Source organism: Aphelocoma coerulescens, unplaced genomic scaffold, assembly GCF_041296385.1.
Source record: "Aphelocoma coerulescens isolate FSJ_1873_10779 unplaced genomic scaffold, UR_Acoe_1.0 HiC_scaffold_255, whole genome shotgun sequence".
In the NCBI taxonomy this organism is placed as follows: domain Eukaryota; kingdom Metazoa; phylum Chordata; class Aves; order Passeriformes; family Corvidae; genus Aphelocoma; species Aphelocoma coerulescens.
In genome coordinates, this window is record NW_027183599.1 from 88889 (window position 1) to 108269 (window position 19381).

A 19381-nucleotide genomic window follows, 5' to 3' on the forward strand; every position below is an offset into this window, starting at 1 on the left:
TTGCCTTGAGACGGCTTTGCTGTCTGTTCTCTGCAATTGTGCCTTCTGAACACGAGAGCGTTTTACTCGTGGTGCCGTGCGCAGCAGTTCCCACAGTGCCGGCCGGGAAACAGACAATGCTGAAAATTGAAGGGATTTGGACGCGTAAAAACGAGCTGTTCGTTCTTCTCCGGTGCGAGGGGTTTGATGTTGGTTGGCAGCAAAGTTTCCTGGTTGTCTTCTACTCTTGCTCATTCTCAAAGTCAGTGTAGGATTTCCAAAGAACCTGCAACAGAGAAACCTCTCCTCGTGTTTGTTCCGGGCACACGGAGATACCGGGAGGGGAAGAGAAGGGGTAAAGATGAGATTTCCCTGAGAGAAGGTTCGGAGATCGGGGTGCGTTCACTGGCGCCACGGGCTGGGATTAGGGCTGAGCGGCACCAACCCCGGTGCGCATTATCCCCTCGGCTTTCCCCTCCTGTTCCAGCAGGGGATTCATGGCCCTGCCGAGAGACAGATGTTAATTAGTGAGTGCCAGGCCGAGCCGTGCCAGCAGCAGGTTCTGTTCGAGCCGGTGCTTTACTGGCACTTTCGTCAGCCACACTCTCTAATGAAAGTCCTGGCGTTTGTTCCTGATTTTCTTTCACTCTTGCATCCAACTTTGCAGCTCTTTTCTTCTCTCTGTCCAGTGTGTCTTTTGTGTTGCTTTCTTGTCCTGTGTGCTCCCCATGCCATTGCCTTTCACTGCCTCCTCTCTCTTGTTTTTCTTTTAAGAAATAAATACTCACTCTTTATTTAATAAACACCGCAGAGAGGAGAGGGGGGAGAAATGTTCCCTTACAGCTGTGAAGTTGAAGCAGACAGCAGAGTTCCGTGATAGGGATGTCCTGGTGTTCTTTTAAGAAATCCATACTGACCTTTATTGAATAAATTCTGCTCAATCCCTCTCCCTGTTCTGTCTCTGTCTCCCTCGCCGCCCGCATCTTTCTCTTTCCTTCTTTCTTGCTCTCCTTTTTCCTTTGTGCTGCAGTGTGACTGTATTTCTTTGTCCCTCTCACTGTCCTTTTGCCTGTCCCTGTCTGCATCGGCTGCTCGGTCCCTCTCCCTCATGGTGCCCTTCTCTTGAGAGCCCCCTGTCCTGCTGCCCATCCCTCTCTTTCCCCATCCCTCTGCTGCACCTTCCCTGTGTTTCCAGCCAAGCCCCTTTTTGGGGGATGTATGCATGGAAATGGCTTTATTAAAGTGCCGTTCTGCTGTCCAGGGCAGTTTGTCTCATTTGGTGCATTCTTTGGAGGTGAGGAAAAAAGGCTGGGGGAGGGAGTGGAGACTCGGGGGCTCTGAATGTCACTTGGGGCACCCCAATGTCCCTGGGAGAGCCACGATGCAGTGGAGGAGCAGGTGAGTGGGGAATGAGGGGGGCCAGTGCTGGGTGCCCTCCCCCAGAGGGGCCCAAAACTGCCAGAAAATCCACCGGGAGGGATGTGTGTATGACAGTGTGGAATCCCCAAACCTGTCAAGTTCTTTGTTTTTACATCTATAGACAAATGCTACTGATTTAGATGTAGATTCATTTTGAAATAAGCCAGCCCTCTCTCTCTCTACTCTGTTGCATATAGGAATATAAGAAACTGGGACTAGAGATGAGCAAGTTTTGAGCATAACGAGGCGGCGTTTTTCTGTAGGAAGGGAAGAAGCGAGTGCCTGGCGCCAGGAGCCGAGAGGCTCGGGCTGCAGGAGCTGCAGAGCGCCCTGAGCCGGCTTTTGCCTCTGCTCTGTCCGTGCCCCGCAGCGCGGCCCGGCCCCGGGCTGAGCTGGGCGGCGCTGCTGCCGCCTGGTGGCGAGAGCGCGGCACTGCCGGCCCCGGCACGGCGCCCCGGCGCTGCTGCCGCCCGGGGCCGGGGGAGCCGAGAGGGCGGCGGCCTCGGTGGCTGCCGAGCGTGGCAAGGGCAAGGAGCGAGCGGGGCCGCGTCTGGCAGCGGAGGGGAGGGGCGAAGGACGGTTCGGAGCGCCAAGGGACACGGGCGTGCATGAGCGGGGCCAGAGCGCTGCAAAGGAGCGGGCGCCGTGCGGGGCGGTGACCGCGACGAATGACAGCGCGGGGGGCGGCCCGGCGGGGCCGGTTTTGCCGGGCAGCAGAGGCGCGGTCGCAGCGCGAGCCGGGGCGGGGAGCACCGGGCGAGCACGGTCGGAATAGAGCCGCCCGCGTGCCGCTCTCAAGGGGGCGGCTCGGAAAGGAAGGCGCAGTTCGGCGCTTTCGGGACGGCGTAAGTGGCGTTTTTATTCGAACCTGCCAGGACCTTGCAGCGGGTGGATGACACTTCCGCCACACTCAAGATGGCGGACGCAATAGGCCCCTAAGAGAGGTGTCCCTGCCGATGCCTGCCGCCGGTCGCGGGACCGTCGCCCGCCTCCGGCGCCGGTGACCCCACCACCCGTGTCCTCGCACGGGGGACCACCGCGGAAAATCGCGCGGAAAGCGCGGGGCCGGCGTCGGAGTCCGGGCTGGATTCAGGCAGCTGAATAGACAGAAGCCCTTGTGAGGGGCGGGGGCCTTGTGCGTACCACACTAAAGATGGCGGCTCGACCGGAAGTGGCTTCTGCCAGCACCCAAGATGGCGGCAAAACCGGAAATTAGGTCATCGCCACACTAAAGATGGCGGTCGTTTACGCTATTTTCTGACCTTCTCAAGATGGTGGCAGGGAAGGCCCCCTCTAGCTGCGTCTATTCGGCTGCCTGAACGCGACGCCGACACCAACGCCAGCCCAGCGCTTGCACGCAATTTTCTGAGGCGTTTCCCGCTATGCGGACACCGACTGTGGGGTCAGCGGCGCCTGGGGAAGGCGGGAGCATTCAGGCAGCCGATTAGACGGAGCGGGGGGGGGGGGGTCCTCCACCGCCGCCATCTTGAGAAGGTCGCATCGCCACATTGGTGTGGTACCGGTAATTTCCGCCCTTCTTCGCCCGACGCGGCAATGGCGGGGAGTCCGGGGAGCAGCGCTGCCGGGCCGGGGGCACCGGGGCGGGTGCTGCGGGCTCGGAGGTGAGCGGGGAACGGGGACAGTCCCGAGCGGACGGTGGGGGCCGCAGGGGATCGGTATTCCGGCCCAGGGATGGGTGTCCCGGGACAGGGGTGGGGGTCCCGGCCCAGGGATGGGTTGCTGGACCATCTAATAAGATTATATAACGATCGTACAAGGAGAACTATATAAAAAATCCTCCCTTGTTACCCTTCTCCCAGCCCCGCTGTGTTTTCAGGATCCTGGGGGCAGAGTTTGGGTCTGGACAAGGCTCTCGGGCACAGGGTGGGATTCTTGGGGTGCAGGACCAGGATTTGGACTCGATGCTCCCTGCGGGTCCCTTCCAGCCCAGGGAATGCTGCGATCCTGTGCCTCTGGGGGTGAAAGAAAGGGGATCGCTGGGGTTTTTGCCCGCTGTGTTCACGGCCCCGCCGGCTCCGGGCGGGTTAAAGGCGCAGCTGCCCCGAGACAGCGGGACCGGCCGGGGCTGCTCGCTCCCGGTGCTGCCGCCTTGTGGGGAGAGCCCGGCACTGCAGCCCGGAACGGCGCTGGACACGGGATCGGCGTGGAACAGCAGCCCAGGGAATGCTGAGGCACCCCAGGGAATGCTGAGGCGTCCCAGGGAATGCTGAGGTGTCCCAGAGAGGGCTGAGGCGTCCCCTGCCCGGGGCACTCGGCAGCAAATCCCTGATGTTGAGCGGAAAAAGGAAGGTTCTGGGTTAGTGGGAGGAGGTTTCTGGAATGGAGTTGGGACAGGTGCTGATCCACGCAAGGAATCACGGGGTGGTTTGGCTTGGAAGAGCCACCAAGATCATTTATGCTCTGTTTGTTGTCCGATTCCACAGCAAAGAACATCCAGAACTGGCACCTCACCCTCACGGACAGCAGGAATGTCTTCGATAGTTCTTGTTTTGGAATGGGAAGGGCCATTGGGAGCTCTGGCAGGACCAGGTAAGAACAGAAATGGGATCATTCTGGCTGCTGCTGGAGGTGGTTTTCTGCTTTCAGGCTGTTCTTCTGATTGATCCTTTCACAGCACTGTTCTAGGGCACGTTTGAGGGTAATTCCAGGAATTTCAAACCAGATGAAAACTGGTGGGGAAAAAGTGTGAACCCGATCCATTTCTGGTAATTCCAAGCTTCTCGCACAACACCGTTCCAGGGGAAAGCTGATGAAAGGGTGAAGATGCAGAGGAGCAAGTGCTGTAAACCCCCCAGGCTCTCTGACAGAGCAGACCTTGCAGTACTCCCAGCAAATCTCTTGGAGAAAGTGTGGGATCACAGGGTTTTCCAGGAAAGCAAAAGGAGGGCAGAGATGAGGGAATAGGCTTCCAGTTATTCCTTTAGCTGAAAGCCTGGGGGAATTGAGAGGGGCCACAAGAACTGTTTGTGTAGGAAAATGGGAGTTTGGGGGCTGAATCGGAGTTTCTCTCTGGGGCATTTTTGAGGGAAAAGCTGAGGTGCTGTTTAAGGGAGGGAATGCACATTTTTGGGGTGGAAAAGGTTTAATCAATATTGTAGAGGAAGTAAAATGTTGGGGGTAAAAGTGGATGCAATCTGGAGGGGACAGAAGGAATATTTTGAAGGCAAAATGGGGAACTCAGTAGTGGACAGAGGGGGAACATTTTGGAGGCAACACTTGACAAACTCTCTGGGGTGGAGAACGAAGACATTGAGGGAAAAATGAGGTGGTGAGCAGTGGGCACGTAGGGAAGGTTGTGGGGGTAAATCTTGAGAAAAGCCCCGTGGTATTCAAGAAATTCTTGGAATCAGGACGGAGGAATTCAGCGGTGGAAAAGCAGGGTAATTTTGCGGGGGTAAAACTTTAAAAGATCTAAGAGTTGAGAGTGAGTGTTTTTAGGTGAAAAGGATGTCTTGTTGAAGTTGGGCATCTGGATTGTGGCATTTATGGATCAGAGGGTGTGTTTCCAGAAAGTAGAAGATAAAGAAGACTCCCAAAGCCTCGGTAGCTGTGTTAAGAAATCCCTGCCAGGGAAGAAAGGTACCTAAACCTCCTAGGAGTAGGGACTAATTAGCATGGGAAGGGAAAAACCCAGCCCAGTGGGAGAGAGCAGGCCGGGTAAGGGAAGAGAAGGATGCCCTTAAGAAGAAGCAGGGAAGGGGAATTTCTCGGTTTGCTCAAATGTATCAAAAAGTTTGGAATCTGGGTCTGTGCGGAGGCCGGGATTTTCTCGGCCACATCCAGAGCCCAGCACTAGGAATAAAGTAATTCCAGGCTTTACAACGCCAAAAATGCAGTACCAGAGAGTTCTGTTGTCCCGAGGACTTGGGGGATATTTGGCAAAAATTTCTGGGGGCCCAGGCTGGACTGAGCTTTTCACACTCCCCGGATTCACGGGATCGGGGATTCTAGCGTGCCCTGCACGGGTTTTTCAGGGAAGTCCCAAATCCGTGTGAGCACGAAGCAGAATCCCCTGGGAGCTGAAGGCAACGGGATATTTCTTGGGAATTTTGAAGGATTAGGTGAGTCCTCAGTGTTAGGTTGGAATGAACGCAAATTGTCCGGGAGTTGCTGGTTTAGGGATGGCCAGGTCTGGATTTGGATTTGTGGGCACCGAGCGTTCCTTGTGTCAGCTTTAGGTTTGGGTTGGTGGGAATTGTCGGAGAAAAGAGAAGGGAATTGCAATGCAGAGCTCCATTCCTGGAGAAAGGATCAGGATGGGAGAGGAAAGGCTGTGGAGCTGCTGGGAGCTCCTGGAGACCAAAAGGATCTGAGGTCCAGAGGCAAAAGCTGTGGAACAAAGGCTGAAAAGGGTGCGGGGTGGGGCGGGAGGGGGAGGAGGGCACCGCGGGGGGTGGGGGGAAAGAGGGAAAGGATCCCTGCTCCGGGAATCCAGCAGGGACCAGGAGAGGATCATTTTCCATCCACTGCTCTCAGTGGAATCCTAATAAGGAAGGTCGAAGGAAAGTGATTCATTTGTTTGTTCTTAGGTTTGGAATGAAAGGTGCTCTTCCAGAGGGGAATATTCACCTGTTAAAATTCTGTTGGATCCAGGAAAAGAGGGAGGCAGCAGCTGGGGAATGAACGGGTGGATTTTTGGTGGATACAGGCAAAGGCATGGGCAGGGGCACTTAGGTAAAATACACTTCATGGGCAGCACCAGGAAAAGCCTCAACTGCCCTTTTTTTCCAAGCTCTGACATTCCAGAGGAGTAAGCAGTGGTCAGCACATGGCTCTCTAGAATTCCTTGGATGGCCAGTGCTTTGTTGGGAAGAGGTGACATTTGGAAAGGAACAAATCCGGGGATATAATTCCTGATAGTGAGGCCCTGGTTTTGATATCCTTCCAGCACCCGAACGCAACAGAGGGAATCCTGGAGGAGGAGGTGGAAAACGCTGTCACTCCGTTGGTGGAATTCCTGGGAAATGGAAAGCAGCAGAAGCAGCAAGAGCAGAGTTGGAAGCAGGCTCCAGCCGGGTAAGGCAGACACCAAATCCTTTGGAATTAGAACTGGGCAGGGGTGGGAAGAATTAATTCTTACATTCCCATGGATTCCTAAGCAGGATCCTGGCAGGGAAGACTGCAGGGATCGGCCTGGGGACTGTTCCCGGCTGGGGGCAGCGAGGCTTGGAATTGGCTGAAGGGAAGAAAGAGGGATCCTTTGAGCACAAGGATCAGCTGTGAAATGTGGAGATGGCATCAGACAATTCCTCGGGAGGGTTCGGTTCCTGGGTCAAATGGATCTCCTGCCTTGTGAAGGAGCTCAGAGATCTGGGAAGAGCCCAACCAACACAGGGAATGCACTGGCAGATAAAACTGCTGGGGAACGGTGGGGAAAAGCATCCGAACAGGGGGCCTCGTTTTGTACAGGAATGGTACAAAAATATCCAAAGAGCAGGAATCCAATGGGATTTACATGTTCCTTGGAGACCACAATCCAGTGGGAAGTCTGAGAGATGGTAACAAAACCTAAAAAGGCAAATTAGCCTAATCTGCCCAAAGCCTCCAATGGCCACATTCCCTGGCATTGCTGAGGAATTCAGCCGAGCTCCAAGCAAAAGGTGAGCCCCTATGGAATCCTTTCTGGGAGACCATATCCAGCTGGGACTCTTCCTGGAGAAGGCCATGGGATATGGGTTATCCCAGGTCCAGAGAATATGTCATTTCCTGGGGAAAAACACTTGGATCGCTTATTGTTTTAGGCTCACCAGTCACCCGGGCTATCCAAGTCCATCCTCCCCAGCAGGGAGAGCGGGAGCGCGTCCGGACATGGAGAATTTCTGGGAGAGCCCGGGAGAAGGAAGAAGGCTCCAGCTTCACAGATCTGTGTCATAACCCATCCTGTCGGCCGCTCCTGTTTAAACCTGGTGGATTGGGCCTCTTGGATTCAACCTGAGCAGCGCTAATTGCTGGGAATGAAGCAGCCTTTGGTACTTCTTTTCCACGAAACCTCTCCATCCTGCCCTTCAATCCTGTTGCAAACACAGGAAAAACCTAAAACTCTGGTTTTTTCCCCCTCACTCCTTTTCACTTTGCCTCCTCTTTTCTTGCAGGCTTTGGGCTATCCAGGCTTGGATGTGGATTAGGCAGAGCACCCTGTAAGCTCAGCTCCAGGTGGGATTGCAGCGGTGTTGGAAGCACCAGGGATTCTCCCAAGGTTTGGTGTGAGGAGCTGCATCTTGGGAGGGGCTGGGATTTTGTGCACTTCTGGCTGTCCAGGTACAGGGATGGATTCCTGGGCGATCTAATGATATTATATAACGATCGTACAAGGAGATCTATATAAAAAATCTTCCATTGTCATCCTTCTCCCAGCCCCGCTGTGTTTTCAGGATCCTGGGGGCAGAGTTTGGGTCTGGACAAGGCTCTCGGGCACAGGGTGGGATTCTTGGGGTGCAGGACCAGGATTTGGACTCGATGCTCCCTGCGGGTCCCTTCCAGCCCAGGGAATGCTGCGATCCTGTGCCTCTGGGGGTGAAATAAAGGGGATCGCTGGGGTTTTTGCCCGCTGTGTTCACGGCCCCGCCGGCTCCGGGCGGGTTAAAGGCGCAGCTGCCCCGAGACAGCGGGACCGGCCGGGGCTGCTCGCTCCCGGTGCTGCCGCCTTGTGGGGAGAGCCCGGCACTGCAGCCCGGAACGGCGCTGGACACGGGATCGGCGTGGAACAGCAGCCCAGGGAATGCTGAGGCACCCCAGGGAATGCTGAGGCGTCCCCTGCCCGGGGCACTTGGCAGCAAATCCCTGATGTTGAGCGGAAAAAGGAAAGTTCTGGGTTAGTGGGAGGAGGTTTCTGGAATGGAGTTGGGTCAGGTGCTGATCCACGCATGGAATCACGGGGTGGTTTGGCTTGGAAGAGACCACCAAGATTATTTATGCTGTTTGTTGTCTGATTCCACAGCAAAGAACGTCCAAAACTGCCACCTCACCCTCACAGACAGCAGGAATGTCTTCCATAGCTCTTGTTTTGGAATGGAAATGGCTGTTGGGAGCTCTGGCAGGAGCAGGTAAGAACAGAAATGGGATCATTCCGGCTGCTGCTGGAGGTGGTTTTCTGCTTTCAGGCTGTTCTTCTGATTGATCCTTTCACAGCACTGTTCTAGGGCACAATTGAGGGTCATTCCAGGAATTTCAAACCAGATGAAAACTGGTGGGGAAAAAATGTGAACCTGATCCAATTCTGGTAATTCCAAGCTTCTCCCACAACACCGTTCCAGGGGAAAGCTGATGAAAGGGTGAAGATGCAGAGGAGCAAGTGCTGTAAACCCCCCAGGCTCTCTGACAGAGCAGACCTTGCAGTACTCCCAGCAGATCTCTTGGAGAAAGTGTGGGATCACAGGGTTTTCCAGGAAAGCAAAACGAGGGCAGAGATGAGGGAATAGGCTTCCAGTTAAGAATGGTTTGGTGGGTGTAGGAAGGATTCTTGTATGTGTGATGCTTCCCTTTTTATTCCTGAATAATTAAAAAAATCTTGCTTTAATAAACCATTTAAATTTAGGAATTCAAATTTGAGAGGGAACAGTGCAAAAATAATACCGGGGGAGGTCATGGAATGATGGAATGGTTTGGGTTGAAAGCCCCATCTCTGAGCCTGTTCTGGGCAGGCTCCTGCCCATCGGCCACTCGGTGCAGGTGGACATGGAAGTCATGGAGGCGTTCAGGGAACGCTGATTGTTTTTCCCTGCCTCTGGCAGTCAGGTCATTACAAAGACTAATTGACCTCTTCCAGTGGGGAGACATTTGAACAAGAGGTGCCAAAAAGAATTGGAGCTTCTGCACGATGAAATCTGCAAGAATCCAACTTTAAATCCCCCCTGGATGGTCACCGGTGCGATTCCCACGGACTGGTCACCTTGGCCAGGAGTGTCCAATCCTGCAGTCAATGCACTGGACCAGGATGTCATTTTCATTTCATGTAAAGACCCTCTGGGTGCCCCCCAGTCACTGGAAGGACCGGACTGGGCTCCCAGGGCAGTAATTCCAGGTGTTCTCTTCATGGGAATAGCACAGGGGCCTTCCCCTTGCCCAGAGGAGCAGCCAGTGCCTCCCTCAGTCCACAAATCCCCAGGACAGAACACAGAGAAAGTAACAGGAATATGGAAATCCCCCACAGTGGGAGATTCTGGTGCTCTGGATTAAATTTTGGATTTATAATGTTAAAGGGAGGGGGGTGTGGAGGGGTTTTTCTCCCTCTCCTGTTCATTATTGTTACCACTGCTCTTGTTGCTCTCACTGTTATTATGTGTTGTCATTAATCTCAAATGATTGTATTTGTCTTGGTTTCCATTCTGTTCTGAGCTGGAATTTTGTCTCTGGTCTCTTCCCCATCCCACGGGGGGTGAGGGAGCAGCTGCTGGTGCCCAGCTGGGGTCCAGCTGTGGCCCCGGGCACTTCTGGGGGCTCCGAACCCGAGGGACAGGAGCGGTTTTGGGCTCACAAAAAGAGACCCAGTGCTGCGTTTCGGGGGCTCAAAAGCAGGCGCAGAGCTTAAAAGCAGAGACTAAATCCTGCATTGTGGAGTCCTATTACCGCAGGCCGAGGCCCTAGGGTATATCACTGTGTCCCGCAGCCGCAGGGAGGAGGAGGAGGAGAGAAGATCCAGCAGGCAGGAATTGTGCAGCAAGATTCATTTATTTAATTATTTTACAAACTCTATTATAGACTTTTTTCTTCATAGTCTAATTGGACAAATGATCAGCCTCCCCTTGGGGGTGATTGGCTAAAATCCTAAAACATCCACTCTCAAAATATTTTTCTACTGTACCATTATCAAGACTTTTCAAGGTTGCAGGTGGTGGTTTGGTTGTTTACATTCCCTGCCACCTCTTCTGTGAGAGAGAGAAGTCTCTCACAGACTTAGAAAATAGCAAGAGAACCCTTGCTAACAGCATTTCTCTATCTAAAGAGTCCTGAGAGCAGGCTGGTATGGCCAGAGCTGGGACTCAGAAACAGTGACTAAATCCTGTTTTCAGGGCTTGAGGAAGAGAGTGAGTCCTGTGTGTTTGGGCTCACAAAGAGAAACTGCAGTGCTGCGTTTTGCTGGACCTGAATTAAAGCCTAAATGCCGTGTTTTGATGCTCAAAGCGGGCTCTTCGGGCCAGGGCGAGTCTGTGTCTCTGAGCTCCGAGTCCTGCCTTAGGCACAGCCCGAAGCCGGGCTCCCCGGCCTCACGCAGAGCTCGGGAGCAGCGACTCAGCGCCGCGTCCGGGGCTGGCGGCAGAGCCCGGGGCCGCGTCGTGGGGCCCAAGGCGGGCTCCGGGAGGGGCTCAGGGCTGAGCGGAGCCCGGCCCGGCGCGTCGGGCCCGGCCCGGGATCCCGGGGCTGCCCGGGCGCTGGCACAGCCCCGGCTCCCCGCGGAGAGCCGGCCGGAGCAGGAGCGGCAGCGCCGGGCTCGGCCCCAGCGCCCGTCCCGGAGCGGCTCCTCCCGGTCCCGATGCCAGCCCCAATCCCGCCGGGGAAGAGGCGGCGCCGCCCGGGACCCGCAGCGGCCCCCAGCAGGACCCGGAGCCCCGGTCCCGGGAGCGGCCCCGGTGCGCGGGGCGGGTCCGGCCCGGGAGAGAGGGGCGGGGCCCCGAGCGATGGAGCCGCCCCCGTGCCGGGCAGGGCGGGCCCCGGGGCCGGGCGGGGCCGGGGCTCTGGGGCGGTCCCGGGCGGGGCCGGGGGCGCGGCTTCAGGGGCGGCCCCTAATCCGGCTCAGGTGCGCGGGGCGGGGTCCGCACAGGTGCGCGGGGCCCCAGCGCGGCTGCGCGGGGCGGGGCCGAGGGGATTTAAGGCCCGGAAATCGCCCCCCGCCGCCATTTGCGCGCTCAGAAATCGGTGAGGCTGCCGCCGGGCCGGGCTCCCCCTCTTTCCTCCCCCTCTTTCTCCTGCCCCTATCCTCCTCCTTCTTCCCCCGCTTATCACCTCTTTCCTACCCCCCCCAGTTCTTTCTCTCCCCCACACCCTCCCTTTCCCTCCCAGCCCCCCTCCTGCCCTCTCCCCAGCGCCCCCCACCCTCTCTCCCTGCTCCCCTGCGCATCCCCGACCCCCCCAGCCCTCCTTTGTCCCCCAGCCCTCCTTTCTCCCCTCTCCGTACCCCGCTCCCCAACCCGACTCCCCTCTCTTCCCCTTCTCCCCCTCCTCTGACCATCATCCCTCGCCCTCACCCGGCCTTTCCCTTCCCCCCTCGTTCTCCCCAACGCACCCCGACTCCTCTCCCTACCCTATCTCATTCCTTCCACCTCCCCGTGTTCCTGTTCCCGCTTTCCCCCTCTGCACCTTGACCCCCCCCCCCACCTGTGCTCCGTCCTCGTCCTCCCCCCCCTCCTTTCCTGTCCCCCCACCCCGCCTCTCCCTGCACACCCCGAACCCCCCACCTGCCCTCCTTCTTTGACCCCCTCTGCTCCCTTATTCCCGTCCTCTGTCCCGTCTTTCTCCCGCAGCCGCGGGGCTCGGGGCGCCGGAGAATAAAGCCCAGAGGGCCGGAGCCCGGCGCCCCTGCCCTCGCTGGAGCCCCACACGGGGCCGGACCCGCTCGGCGGGTCCCCTGTGCAAACAAGAACACCGCCGGGGCTCCGGCTTTCCACACACACACTGGGGATCCCCTCCTCAGGAGGGGGTCCCGGGAGGGGGGGGTGGGTTTCAGGGAGGGTGGTGGGTTGGGGTGGGCCCCCTCCGGAGGAGGGGGTCCCGGGGGGGCTGGGTTGGGGTGGGCCCCCTCCGGAGGAGGGGGTCCCGAGGGGGGGGGTGGGGGGCGTGGGGGGGGGGGTGGGGGGGGGTGGGCCCCCTCCGGAGGAGGGGGGTCCCGGGAGGGGGTCAGGGTGGGCCCCCTCCGGAGGAGGGGGTCCGGGGGAGGGGGGGTGGGGGCGGAGGGGGGGACTTTCCCCCCTCCAGTCCCCCGCCCCCCTCTCCCGGACCCCCTCCTCCGGACGGGGCTCCCCCAGGCCCCCTCCCCGGGGCCCCCCTCCTCCGGACGGGGCCCCGGGGGGGAGGGAGGGGGGCGGGGGGGAAGCAGAGGGGGTCACGTCACTCTGCAGCATGAACAGACATAGAGACCACAGGCCAGACCAACAGCCCCTCCCGTCGAGCCCCCCCCACCCCCACCCGCCCCCCCCTCCCCCCCCCCCCCCCCCCCCCCCCCCGGGGCCCCGGTCCGGAGGAGGGGGTCCCGGGGAGGGGGGCCGGGGGGGAGCCCCGTCCGGAGGAGGGGGTCCGGGAGAGGGGGCGGGGACTGGAGGGGGGGAAAGTCCCCCCTCCGCCCCACCCCCCCTCCCCCGGACCCCCTCCTCCGGAGGGGGCCCACCCTGACCCCCCTCCCGGGACCCCCTCCTCCGGAGGGGGCCCACCCCCCACCCCCCCCCTCGGGACCCCCCTCCTCCGGAGGGGGCCCACCCCAACCCACCCCCCCCCCCCCCCGGGACCCCCCTCCTCCGGAGGGGGCCCACCCCAACCCACCCCCCCCCCCCCCCGGGACCCTCTCCTCCGGTGGAGGGGGCCCACCCTACCCCAACACACCCCCCTCCCTGAAACCCACCCCCCTCCCGGGACCCCCTCCTGAGGAGGGGATCCCCAGTGTGTGTGTGGAAAGCCGGAGCCCCGGCGGTGTTCTTGTTTGCACAGGGGACCCGCCGAGCGGGTCCGGCCCCGTGTGGGGCTCCAGCGAGGGCAGGGGCGCCGGGCTCCGGCCCTCTGGGCTTTATTCTCCGGCGCCCCGAGCCCCGCGGCTGCGGGAGAAAGACGGGACAGAGGACGGGAATAAGGGAGCAGAGGGGGTCAAAGAAGGAGGGCAGGTGGGGGGTTCGGGGTGTGCAGGGAGAGGCGGGGTGGGGGGACAGGAAAGGAGGGGGGGGGAGGACGAGGACGGAGCACAGGTGGGGGGGGGCGTCAAGGTGCAGAGGGGGAAAGCGGGAACAGGAACACGGGGAGGTGGAAGGAAAGGTGGGAGACAGAGGGGGAGGATTGAGGGCAGGTGTGGGAAATTGGGAGGGGAAGGGGAGCAGGGTGAGGGGGCAGGGGGGACGCGGGATGGGGGGGGGGAGGAACGGTGGAGGAGGGGGGGGGGATGGAGGGGTAGGGCAGGGTTGAGGCGTGTAGGGGGAAAGGGAGGGGGGATGGGGGGGGACCGGGCCGGGGGGGGAGGGAGGGGAGGGCTAGGGGGGGAGAGGGGGGGGGGGGGGGGGTTGGGGGGGGGGGGTGTAGGGGGTGGGGGAGGGGAGGCAGAGGGGGAAGAACAGAGAGGGTTAGAAGAAGAGAAGCAAACACAAATATAAAGAAAAAGAAATACAGAGACACAGAGATATAGAAATATAGAGATATAGAACCCGGTCCGGCCGCAACCTCTCCCACCGAGCACCGAGCGCGCAAATGGCGGCGGGGCCGATTCCCGAGGCTTAAATCCCCTCGGCCCCGCCCCGCGCAGCCGCTCTGGGGCCCCGCGCACCTGTGCGGACCCCGCCCTTCACACCTGTGCCGGCCCCGCCCCGCCCCGCCCGCGCCTGTAAATGCCGGCGGATCCGCGCCCGCTCCGCTTTGTGCGCTGGATGCTCATTCTGCTCGTCCCGGGCCGCGGCGGGACCGTCGTTCGGAGCGCTGTGCGGAGCCCGGCCCCGGGGGCTGCTCCCGGCGCTGCGCCGAGCCCGAGGCGCTGAGGTGGGACCGGGAACGGGGTCCGGGGATTCGGGTCCGAGTCCTGTCGGTGTCTGCTGGGGGTCCCGGGCCGAGCCGCTTGTCCCTCGGCGGGCGGGGTGTGGCTCCCGGGCTCGGAGAACTGAGGTGGGATTGGGGATGGCATTAGGGATCGGGATCGCCGCGGGTGGTTAAAAGCCGCTCCGGGATTGGCGCTGGGGCCGAGCCCGGCGCTGCCGCTCCGGCTGCGGCCAGCGCGGGGCTGCGGTCGCGCCGGAGCTCCGGCTACGGTCCCGCCGCGGCCGCGGGGAGCCGGGGCCGTGCCGGGCGGGCGGCGCTTCCCCGGAGCAGGCGCTGGATCGCGCCTGGAAGCGGGCGGGGCACGGGGACCGCCCGTGCTGGCCCCGGCACCCCCAGAGGCCGCCGCTCCCGCAGCGCCGCCCGCCCCGTGGGGCGGAACCGGAGCGGTGGCGCTCCCGGCCCGGGCCCGCCCGCAGCCCCCGCGGGGACGCGCAGCTCCCCCAGCCCCAGCGCTGCCGAGGCCGCCGCACCCCCTGCGCAGAGCAGCGCCCGCCTCCCCCCGCCCCGGGGCCGCTCCCCCGGGGGCCTCCCGCCCGCCGCGCCCCCGCCCAGCGAGCGCGGCTGCAGCGCCGCGGCCGGGAGGAGCCGCTCCCCCGGGCCGGGCGCTGGCGCCGAGTCCGCTGCTGCCGCTCCTGCTCTGACTGCGCCCGCTCTGGGGCCGGGGCTCGGGCCGCTCAGCCGGTACCTGATGCTCTCCTTCCCCCCCCCCCCCCCCACTTTCTCTGCGCCTTGCACTCTCTAGTGCAAAAACCTCTGGCTTTGAAAGTCCAGTGGAAACTGTTTCTTCTTTATTTCCAGAGCACAGCATCTCCTGAGTGGGAATGGATACACAAGGAGCACCAAGTCGAACCCTTATGTGAATGCCTCATCTGGGCCTTGAACCCACACCTGGCCATTCTCAGCACCCTGCTCCAACCAAGCCAATCTCAGCTCCTGCCAATGTCCTGCCTGGCATGGCAATGCCAAGTGCCAGCAAGGTAATTCCTTTGCAAATACAGCTCCTTCTTTTATGCTAATGCTGCTTTACACCCCAGCCCCTGCCATGGCCACAGGGCAGAGCTCCATGGCCAGCACCTGATCATGGAACACCACAGGTGATCGCTTGGGGGACAGCACAAAACTCTTCCCATAGCCCTGATTTCCTGCCCTTTCCAGGATTTCCCCAACAGCTGTCAAGGTGCTCATTCCATGTCCCTTTCCAGGGAGAAAGAAGCAAGGCAAGTCCTGAGGGTTCACTTGCTCCATGGCCAAAGTTCTGGAGAGTGTCAGAGCTGCTCCTGCCTGCAGAGGGGCATTTCCCGCAGGTGAGTGTTCACAGGCCAAAATCACAGTGGCGGCTGAGGCAGCTTTTGTGGCCCAGAGCTGCACAGAGCTCTCAGTGACTCCTGCTCATTGCCAGGAGTGTTCCTTGGTGCTCCTTCTGTGTGTCCCAGCTGGCAGGGAACGGGGGGGAGGGAGAAGGCCAGCAGCCCCAGGAAGGGAACCAGCAGCTCTTGTGCTTTGGATTTGCAGAGAGGAGCTGTGCCTGCAGTGTCCTGCCTGTGGCACACAGCATGCCAAACACACATCCCGGGAACGGGCACTGGGCTGCCTGGGCAGCGCTGGGATGGACATGGATAAAGGGCGGCCCCTCGGCCAGGGGCTGCTCTGAACAGGCACCTGGAGATGCTTCGGCCCCGACAGACCCCACTGACGCCCCAAAAATACCCCAAGGAACAGCTGGCACCGGGGAATGTCGGCACGGGCTGTTTGCAGAGGGGCTCAGACAGCAATTCCCGCTGCCGACCTCCCACACACCTGCCAGCTATGTCCCAGCCACCCAAAATGCCTTCCCTTCCAGCCTGAGGACATCATCCCTCAGCAGCGTTAAAGCCAAGGCAAGCTTCCCCCACAGCAATGAAATGCCAAGCAATGCCCTCAGAGATGCCTTCAAATGAAAGGTCAGAGGCAGAGAAATCTCTTTGGATTGAGTTGGCAGTTTTTGGGGAACCAGCTGGAACTGCACAACTGATGGAAAGCTTTCACAGGTGGCTCACACTGCAGGTGCCCTGAAGGCAGGGATGTGCATCCCTTTCCTGAGGGAAAAGAACTTCCAGAGGCTCTGCAATGAAATAGCTCCTGCAGGGAGAGAACTCCTCCCATGGGCACAGGGGCTGCCTCAGCACGGGCTGGGAGCGCGTCCGGCCAGCGCCTTCTCCTGCTTCCAAATATCGCCCGAGCTCGGGGGGTGCAGGCAGCTGAATTCCAGGGAACTCTGTCAGGTGCCCCAGGGACATGGTGGGGGGGGCTGGGGGATGAGGGTTACAAACAGCAAATTCTATGGAACATGAAGCTGTCCTTGCCCTGACCCTGCTGAGCTTCCCTGGAAGCTCTGCTGCTTCCTGACACCTGCTGTTAAATAGGCAGCTCTGCATGGGAATATCCATGCTCCAGGAGGCACTAGGAGGCTATTCCAGTGGCAATTCAGGGCTTTGGGTAGAATTCATGTGAACTAGCAAAGCCTAACCCCAAATCTGGGCACCACACAGGGAACAATCTTTGTGCTGCCCTGGCAGCCAAAGCCCCTGGGCTGGGAAATGTCAGCAGGCAAATGGATAGAATGATTTAAATCCCAGCATCCCCCAAAGGGACAATCCACTCACCTCCCTTTGCTCCCAAAGTGTCCACTCTGTTCCCCACAGGTGCCCTGGGGATGCCAGGGAGGTCCCTTTGCCCACAGTGCCTTTCTCCTGCCCCTCTCCAGCCCGAGGCCTCTTCTCCCTTCCCTGCCAGCTGCTGCCAAGGAAGGAGGACACAGTGAGTCCTGAGTTCACCTCCAAATAGTCCTTCCCTCACCTTGAGATGACCTGAGACTTTACCCCCAAAATGTCCCCATCTGTCTCCTTCTGAGTTCCTCATTTTTTACAAGGAAGCATTCTTTCTCTGCTCTGGAGATTACCACAAGATTTGCCCCCAAAACTTTCCCCACCTGTCCACTACCTCTTTCCTCATTTCCACCTCAATATTCTCATTCTTTACCCTACAGACACTTTCAATTTTTACCCCTCAGAACTTCCCTACCTGGCCATAAAACCTCAGTTTACCCCATCAAGTGCATTCTCTCTGCTACAGATCACCTCAGATTCTACCCCCGACATTTTCTGTACCTCTCCACCACGGAGTACTTCATTTTTACTTCAAAATACTCCTTTTCTACCATGGAGATTCCCTCAAGTTTTACCCCCCAGATTTACCCACCTGTCCACAGCAATTCCCTCAGTTTACCTCAGGATGCTCCTGCTCTCTCCTAGAGATGACCTCACATTTTACCCCCTCAATTTTCCCTACCTGCCCAATTCTGATCACCTCCTTTTTACCTCAAAATAGGAGTTCTTTCTTCTACAGATTAACTAGGATTTTATGACCAAAATGTCTATTTTGTCCCCTGTATACTGACCAGATTGTAAAACCAAAACCACGCAAGTTCTGTCTGTCTTATCCCCAAAATGTTCATTCTGTCCCCTACAAATTAGGTCTGATTTTTTCTCAAAAACACTTACTGTTCCTCCATAATTACCTCAGGGTTTGCCCCCCAAATTCTACCTCCTCTTGACTACTGGTCACCTCATTGCTTCCTCAATATGTTCATTCTCTGCCCTACAGATCTTCCCACGTTTTACACCCCAAATTTCCTTGCCTAGCCCCAGTGACTGCCTCAGTTTATGTCAGTGTGTCATACTCTCCCTAGAGATTACCTCAAGTTTGACCCCCAAAATTTTCCTTAACTGTCCACAACTTACTACCTCATTTTTACCTCAAAATATTCATTCTCAACCTCTAGATTATTTCAAGTTTTACCCCCCCAAAATTCCCCTACCTGTCCACTACTGATTCCCTCTTCTTCCTTCAATATTTATTTACTTTCTACCACGTAGCTTCTATCAAGATTTACCACCAAAGTTTTCCATCTGTCTACTACTGATGACCTCATTTTTACCTCAACATGTTCTTTCCACAGCTTATTTAATGTTCTTTTTACACAAGTTTCCCTACCTGCCCACAACTGATTCCCTCATGTTACCTCAGTGTGTTCATGCTCTCCCCTAGAGATTAGCTCAGATTTTCCCCACATGCTCAGTACTCATCACCTCATTTTTCCCTCCAAGTGATCATTCTCTGCTCTTGAGATTTTGTCACGCTTTGCCTCCAAAATTTTCCTTATTTGTCTACTCCTCTATGCCTATGCCAAAATATTCATTCTGTCCCCTACAGGTTACATCAAGTTTTACCCCCCAAATTTTCCTTCCTCTACAATATTAACTCTTTTCTGCCCCAAAAATGTGCATTCTCTCTCCTAAACATCACCTCAGCTTTTCCCTCAAAAATGCCACCTCGCTCCCCTCGACATCCCCTCCCATTTTCCTACACAAACAATTCTTGTGTCCCCTCTCAGTCACCCCAGGTTTTCCCAGTGAGGAGCTGCAAGGAATTCAGGCAGGGCCAATGACACCAGGGAACAGCTGTAAATTCAGAGGCAGAGAGAGAAGATCTACCAGGAAAGGGGAAAGGTTCAGAAGACATTTCTGCAATTAATTAATTAATAATTATTTCCAGTTCCCCACTGAGAAGAACACAACCTCACAGCTGTTAAGGCCTGACGGTTCCCTGCAGGGAGAGCTCAGCACACGTGCCCAGAGGCAATCCCAGCATCTGAAAGAAAGAAAGAAGCAGCAAAAGGTGATTGCTTCTCTTTCCAAGTTATTTCAAGTGCTCACACCCAAACCAACCTTTGCTCTTGATTCTGGCCGGGTGCATGGTGAGCGGTGGGCACAGGTCATGTCATCCATGCTGATGTGAGTGATGCTTTCTGGGGGAAATCAGCTGATTTCCAAAGTTCCCTTCCTGCCCCGTGCCTGATGTGCACAGGAGAAAACCCCTTCCCTGAAGGGACTTGTGCTCCCTCTAATCCCATTTGCCCAGTCTGTTCCATGGGGATATTGCCAGCCTGGGGCAGCAGAGGCACCCGCAGCTCTCAGCACTCTCTGCTCCAAGCACAGCTCTGGGCTCCTTTGCAGACTGCCTCTGCCGTGGGGTTTTCTCCAGGAGAAGCCAAGGAATTGCTCATGGAAGGGTGGAGATTAAGTTAGCCCAAAGGGAAGCAAAGAATAAGTACTCCAGGAAGAGCCCTTGGGAGCTGCTGGGCTGAGGTGGGAAGGGGACGTTCCTTGCCTGCAGGGCCAATACACAACAACCTCCAACCCAA